We start from the raw sequence: 8,424 nt of genomic DNA on the forward strand, positions 1-8,424 counted from the left end.
TGTTCTACAGGGAAAACAGAAGGGCAACAGTTTATGGGATGTGTCTCTTCCTGGTTAGGCAGCAGACTTCTTGTAGTTGAAGGCAAACCCAACTAGCTAAGCTTTATAGGTATGTATATTTTTAATTTTCGTTTCATTTTTTTGTAGTATTTAATATTTTATTTGCTTCAACCTACATAAAGCATTACAGATAGAGTGTTATTTCCTCCATATAATTTTCATTTAAGATTTGCAGCGATGAAGAAAGGTCTGCAGGCTAAACTCTGTGAACTTTACCTCAGGACTTCCTGTCCCACCACTGGAAGACAAGATGGGACTACAAACAGCTGTATAAATGGCCTATTAAATAAGCTGATGTTTGTATGTGTTTTAGAGAGGTTTAGAGCTAACAGTCATCAAATGTGAATCTTGTGTCCTTGTATCCCACTATCCTATTTCTAACTTCCAATATTATTTAAATCAACGTAAAGATTTACATGTACATAGCTTTAGTTGGACATGAACTATGTGAGGTAACTGCCCACAGAAAGGCTGATTTCCAGTACTGGGCAAGTCATTTAAAGGGACTATCTAAGCACCAAAAACACTACATATTACTGTTGTGGCTTTGGTACATTGATGCGTTGCATTGATGTCTACACTTGGCCAAAAATATGCTTGTAATGGCTGTCAGACAGACAGTTACTAGAAGCTCTGCCTCCTTTTGCAGCATTAATTTTTGAAGGACATCATATTCAGCATCATCACAAACAGCATGAGGACGCCGAACGAGACTTTCTTAGCACTGGATTACAGGTCAAAACGGTTTTCTACAACTTTTTGTTTGTTTGTTTGTTTTACAAGGCGGGGCCCATTAAACTAAAAAAGGAACCGATCTAGCGTAAAGGACCACTATAGTGATAGGAAAACAAACTTGTTTTCCTGGCACTATAGGGTCTTAAAGTCCCCCCCCACCTTCAGGGTCCCCCTGCCGCCGGGCTCTAGGGGGCTGAAGGGGTTAATCAATTACCTTTCTCCAGCGCCGGGCTCCCTTGGCGCTTGGGAAATCTCCTTCCTCTTCCGACGTCAGCGCTGAATGCACATGCGCAGCAAGAGCGGCGCACGCATTCAATCAGTCCGTAGAAAAGCATTTCTCAATGCTTTCCTATGGATGTCAGCGTCTTCACAGTGAGAAGCGCGGAAGTGACTCAAGCGGCTGTCAGTGAGACAGCCACTAGAGGCTGGATTAACCCTAATGTAAACATAGCAGTTTCTCTGAAACTATGTTTACAGCTGCTGGGTTAAAACCTGAGGGACCTGGCACCCAGACCACGTCATTAAACTGAAGTGGTTTTGGTGCCTATAGTGGTCCTTTAATAGTAGATATATTTAGATGTAACAGAGTGTTATTTTACACAGTAACAGATACAGTTTTAATTAATAGCTATGGCTTCTGCTTTACCCAGAATTTTGTGTCTGTTTTTTTTATGGTCCAAACAGTAGGATTACAAAACATCAGTAAAGCAACCAATACCATCATTAAATAGAGAATATTATTGACTGGTTGTAGAAAATGATATATGGCACGTCTCCCATGTACACCTTTTCTCACAGAAACTTATATGTTGCTCATGCATTGCAAGTCCGTTTGCTAAGCATTGACAAGAAAATACTTATGGCAATCTAAATATGCACATACATGTTTATTTGCAAGGCTTATCTGTATAAATACATGAATGAAGGAATGCATAGTGAACACTTGGCATGGCATAGTTTCCAAAACCCTACCTCAAAGAAAACCTTAAGCCAAATACTTTAGATATTTCTCATCACACAAATCCATTCCTTATAATGAAATGCATTCTCATTCTTTGAAAAGTTAGCCAATCAAGCAGTAAAAGTTAAGAGTTCAGCTTTTTAAACACACCTTATTCCTGTTGACGTAGAGCACTTGCTCCATCAAGTGGACATCCTCGGATGTGCCACAAGAGTAATATATGCAAAAACATGGGTTATTCACACTTTGAGTCTAAATATTTAATCGTCAATTGATATTTGTGTTTTAAAGGATAACGGTTACTTGTTTGGTATTACTTACTTTTCAGCCATGGCTGTGCTGCTCTACTCAATGTCCCTAAAAGGGAATCATTAGGAGGCTACAGCGCATGTACGTCAAACACTGCACTGCACCAATCCAATGCTGTTGTAGGAGCAGCATTTGATCTATAGCAGAGGAAGCAACTTCTAGTTGCTGTTGTTCCTAAAGAATGGCAATGTTTTCAATTACAGGCTTCGAAAGACAGAGACACTGCACTCTGACCACTTTATACTGAGCCAATGTAGTTTGTGTGCCTTTAGAGTCACTTTAAAGTGTTTCTGGTATAGCATATTATAGTACCCACTGAATGCCAATTTAAGGCATCCATTTGAGACACAAATCTCAAACTTGCCGAGAAAGCAATGCATATCTATATCAGCCAGCGCAAGCTCCTTTTATTCGAAAAAGCCTGATTTAAAGTGTAGGTAGACATTTTTTTTGAAGTGTGTTCTGTAGGTTTTATAATTGTGCAGAGATGAGTGAGTTCACCTTTTAAACTGAAGATTGTGAAATCGCAATTTCGATCTGATTTCTGAACATTCCAGCCACCTACTAAATACCTGATTACCTTACCTGTGTTTATGCAAGGATATTCAGAAACCTGGACAGGTGTGAGGCACAACATGCTTAACACTACTATTTTAAAGCACACAATTTGCATATTAGCATAATCATGGCAAATACATTTTAGTACATGATTAAAACAAGTTCCATCTAAAGTTGAATAAAGAAACTGTAATATCTAAAAGGCCTAATTACGTGTATTGCAAATCAAAATACAGACCCAGTCATTGTGGTAACAATTGCGTTAACATCTACAACTGAAGATTAACAATTCTGACTACATAGGTCAATGGCTGTTAAGTCAGACAGGGTGATGCATTTTCGTTTATGGGGTTGTTTAAAAGGCGTTGTATACAACTAAACTGGAGAAACAGCATTTCGTTTAATCCCATAGCTAAGAGTTAGGACTCACCCTTTCTTGCAAAATGTGTTATTCTCAACTTCATTTCAGTGTCCTGATGTGGAGCACTACTGCCATCTAGTGAATAAAAAAGGGAGGCATAATGCTTTAAGTGGCATGACAGAAGATATTCATTCCAGATGAGCTGTATGCTAATTGTACTGTTATCATCATCACTTGATTATTTTTATTTTTTTTGAAATTTGAAGTTTATTGAGTTTTGGTAACATAGAATGGGGGTTGGATGGGGGAAGGGGTACAGAAGAAAAGGGATTGGGATAGGGAGGGGGGGGGGGGTTGAAGGCAAGCAATTACCATACAGATTTTTATACATTTTACGTACAATCATCAAGCATTGCAGTGGAATGTGTGATGTTGTGGCCCTATCCAACTAATAGTGCTGTGGTGTGTCTCTGTTATTGGCCTATTGTTATTATCCACCGTAAGTGAGTGGTGTAATTCGATAGTTTTCCTTGAGGTGATCCCTTCTATGGCCTATCCTGGGTCTTGTGCCCTTGGTTGGTCTGTTTTGTTACGTCGCCAGGTGGTCCACAGATCCCACGTTTCCCTGTGTTTTTGTGAGTTTGGGTGCAGTGAGCTGTATTGCGTTTCGTAGATTAGTTGTCTATCTATATCTTGGACAAGGTGGTGTATGGGCGGGATATTTGTGGACTTCCAGGATCTCGCTACTAACTTTTGTGCTGTCAGCAGGATATGGTACATTAATTTCCTCGCAGCAGATGGAATTCTATTGGGTATGTCTAATAATAGAAATATCCTGGGGTCAAGGTCTACTGTGGTTTTGGTGGTATGTGTTATTATTCGTTGTATGTTTTCCCAGAACCTCTTCAGTTCTGGGCATCTCCACCAAATGTGTAGCACAGACCCAATGTCTTTTGTGCATTTCCAGCATATCGGGGGTGTTTGGGGGTATATCTTATGTAATCGGGTAGGTACCATGTACCACCTGTACACTGTTTTTTGGTATTGGTCTATAAGTTGTGCCGATTTAACCAATTTTTTTACTGAGGCCAACATACGCTTCCATTGATCTTCAGTGATGGTAGTGTGAAGGTCTGAGGCCCAATGTTGTGCTTGTGTGGAGCTGTGGAACGGTTGATGTGGGTGTATGGTTTTGTAGCAATCAGATAGAGGTTTAAAATTGGGTGGGGTCTTTCCTGAGATCCCTATTTTTTCCCATGTTGACAATCCACTCGTTGAATCAAGGTTATTTGTCTGTTCTTTGTTATATCTATTAAGTAGGGATTGGAGTTGTATGTGTGAGTATTGCATCTTATGTGAAACGTCAGAGAGAGAGCAAAGTTTCGGGAAGGACATTAGTGTGCCTGCTGCATGCATGTGAGCTAGGTGGGTGACGCCTATAGTTTTCCAGGGTGTTGCATGGAATGTGTGGATGCTGTGAACGATAGCGTCTATAGGAGTTGCCATGGATAGTGGGTGATTAGTTTCAAAGTGCGTTCTATGAACTTCCCATGTTTGAAGTGCCAAACCAATCTGTGCGGGTATGTTTGGGATTGTTGGTCTAGCGTGTTTTGGTAGCCACATCAGATTTTGAATCCGGAAGGGGGTTATAGCTAAATTCTCCATATCTAGCCATTGGGGTCTGTTCACCGTTGTAAGGTGCATGAGCAAGGAGGATAGTACTGCGGCTTGGTAGTAAGATTTGACGTGGGGGAACGCCATCCCTCCGCTCCTCGCAGGGGCCATTAATACCTTTTGTGAGATTCTCGCTTTTCCCATACCCCAAGTGAATTGCAGCAATTTCATTTGAATGCTTTTGAAGTACGAATTTGGTGTTCTCAGGGGGAGGTTTCTAAAGAGATACTGGAGTTTTGGCAGGATGGACATTTTTATCGCTATTATGCGTTCCGTCCAGGACAAATATAGTTGACCCCAGCCCTTCAAGATTTCCGTACACTCATTCCATACTCTATTGTAGTTGGAGGGGAACATATCGTTTGGGTTTTTAGTAAATGTTAGGCCTAAGTACTTTAAGTTCCCAGTGCGCCATTCAAAAGAATATTTTTGTTGCAATCGCATTAGTACCTGTGGCTCTAATCGGAGTCCTAGTGCTTGTGTCTTCGTTGTGTTAAGAGAGTAGTAGGACAACTTCCCATATTCTGTGATAAGGTTCATAATATTAGGTAGGGATTTTTCGGGGTTTGTTATATATAATAATATATCATCTGCAAATGCGCTAATTTTTATTTGTCTCCCGTGCCATTTGATCCCATCTATGTCTTGGTGGTCTCTAATCGCTACAAGTAGTGGCTCTAGGGCCAACACATATAACAGAGGAGATAAGGGGCACCCCTGTCTCGTGCCATTTGTTATCTTGAAAGTTTGTGACAGGAACCCCGCTTGTAGTACTTGAGCTGTGGGTTGGGCATATAGGGCAAATATCTGATCGACGAGTTTCTGTGGGAACCCAAATTTTCCCAGCACCTGATTGAGGAAAGGCCAGCCCAGGCGGTCGAAGGCTTTCTCAGCATCTAGTGCTAGTAGAAGACCGCCTGGGCCTGATCCCCTCATCTTCTCTATTACCAGGGATAGCTTGCGGGCATTGTCCATCCCCTGCCTCCCCAGGACAAACCCCGTCTGGTCATCTTGAATTAGAGTCGGAAGGATTTTACTTATTCTGGTCACTAAAATTTTAGCATATATCTTGGCATCCGAATGTAGTAGCGATATGGGTCTGAAGTTTTTGCATTGGTCTGGGGTTTTGCCCGGTTTGGGTAAGGTCACAATTGTGGCTAGGAGCATTTCTGGAGGGAGTTTTCCTGAGTCTGTCGCTGTGTGAAACACCTGTACCAGCTTTGGGCCGAGTATATCAGCAAATTTTTTATAATACAGGTTAGATAGCCCGTCTGCTCCTGGGGATTTCCCTGCGGGTAGTCGTTTTATGGTGAGTAGGACCTCATCCAAGGTGATCGGTTCTAGGAGTTCAGTAATGTGGGACTTTTGAAATTGTGGGAGGGGAATTTTTTCTAAGTATTCGCGAATCAAGGTTTCGTTTAGTGGTTTGGCATTGGGTTGGTCTTGTAGATTGTATAGTTTTGAGTAGTATTTCGCGAATTCCTGAGAGATCTCTAGGGGGTTTTGTATTTTTTTGCCGTCTGTGGTATGTAAGTGTGCTATTCTAGCTGATGCTAGTCTCGCTCTTAAGCGGTTTGCTAGGTATTTTGTGGCCTTCCCACTATGGTGGTATGCTGTTGCTTTGAGCCTGTGTAAGTAGTAGGCAGTTTTGGCGGCGTTAAGTTCCGTTAGTCGATTTGTCAGAGTCTGAACCTGATGGGCCAAGGTTGGTGAGGGGTTCAGTTTGTTTTGTGTAGCCGCTATAGCTAGTTGTTTCTGGCATTCTAACTGTGTCATTTGTCTATTTTTATTTAGGTAGGAGGCCCGTTTAATAAAGAGGCCTCTAACAACTGCTTTGTGCGCTGACCACACAGTTTGTTCAGATACGTCTCCATTGGAGTTATTTTGGAAATAGTCGGCCAGTTCCTTTTTCATCTGGAGTAAGAAAGTCTGATCGTGTAAGAGCGATTCATTTAACCTCCATGTCCCTCTCCCTTTAAATTGAAATGAGTCAAATAATTCTAAGTACACAGGGCTGTGATCCGACCAGGTTATATCCCCTATGGTGCAGGTCGAGACTTGTGCCAATGTTGGTTGGTCTACATAAAATGTATCTATGCGGGTGTAAGTATTATGTACTCTAGAGTGGAAGGAATAGTCTCGCTCCCCCGGGTGTAGGGTTCTCCAGCTATCATATAGGTTGTGGAGCATAAGTCTTTTTGTTAATGTTTTACATACAGATACCATATATTTTTTTCTCGCCCCCCTGTGTTGTGCTGTTGTGTCTTCTTCGGGAGATGTGATGAAATTAAAGTCTCCATAGAGGATCAGGCCACCTAGTTTATGTTGCTCAATCTTTTGTAATAAGCGTCTGAGAAATGGTTCTGCGCCTGTGTTAGGGAAATATGCGGAGACCAAAGTGTATTGGGCATTGTTAAAAAGGCCTATCAGGATGATATATCTGCCCTGAGGATCTATAAATTTATCCTGTTCTACAAATGCCACATTCTTGTGGATTAGGATAGATGTTTATATTTGTTTATTTCTAAATTAATCTACATCAACCCTTTGGTCTTATTCGTCGATATCGCGTGGTATTGGTTTGGGAATAATTTCGTATATATTTCAGGGGTTTTTGCATCACTAAAATGTGTCTCCTGTACACAGGCTATGTCTGTCCCTTTGTTTTTAAGTTCCTGCAGTAGTAGTCTTCTCTTATCCGGGGTGTTCAGCCGCTTAACATTATAAGTCACTATTTTCATGTTGTATATGCGGTTTATTACAATGTGCTATGGTCGTTTGCTCAATGGCCAGTTGTGCTAGTGGTTTGTGGCTATCTCCACTATCCATAAACAGATCGCTGTGTCGCTGGTTAGTAAGCTGAGTTTGCGGGCATTTATTTGCTTGCCTGGAGGAGGATGGGGTGGGGATGTGAAGGGGGAACAAAACTAACTGTGGGTGGTGTGCCCAATTCGGCGCCCAAAGCTGGGGCCTTTTCCCGCGGCCTATCAAGTAGGCGCGGTTGATGGGGGGTGAATATGCCTAACATGTCAGTCATTCACTTGGAAACCTTAGAGCAATTACAGTTTTGAATACATAAACCTATAAAACATAAGTCTGCAAAACATGAATCTCGTCTATGTAACACACAACTTTAAGAGTTATAAATATTTTAAACCCCAATGGCTGAAAAGGATGTCGCCATCTACACCAATTTTCAGGACCGTGTTCCAATGTATATTGGGCAGAGTCAGAGTCTAACCAGCATGGATTGCTGCTATGTTTCCAGTCCACAATATTTGGTGCCAAGGAGGATCTAGGCATATATGGCTTCGTCTTGCGGTATAAAGTGCGTTAGCTTTCAGTCATGTGTGTAACCCTTGGTGCTAAATTTATAGTGTGTGTGGTACATAGTTACGTATATCCAAGCTGGCTCACTGGGTCGACCACTCCGGCGACATTCTCGGAACCTTTGTGGATGGAGCGGATGATGTGGTAGGTAGTGGTATTCCCCATTCCTTCAGCTTTTGTAATCCTTGTGCCGTCTCTGTGATTGGGTGTATTGAGTCTTGGTGTGAGATCAGGAGTTTAGCTGGATATCCCCATCTGTAGTTTATGTTCTGTTCTCTTAGGGCGGTGGTGATGGGTGTTAGCGATTTCCTAAAATGGAGCGTTTCCGCCGACAGGTCCGCAAAGATTTTAATTGTTTTATATTCTTCTGGCATGCCTGCGTTTCTGCTAGCCCTCATGATTCTTTCCTTGGCGTGAAAGAAGTGTATCCTGGCTA

The sequence above is a fragment of the Pelobates fuscus genome, chromosome 1 (genome assembly GCF_036172605.1).
Source record: "Pelobates fuscus isolate aPelFus1 chromosome 1, aPelFus1.pri, whole genome shotgun sequence".
NCBI classification, from domain to species: Eukaryota; Metazoa; Chordata; class Amphibia; order Anura; family Pelobatidae; genus Pelobates; species Pelobates fuscus.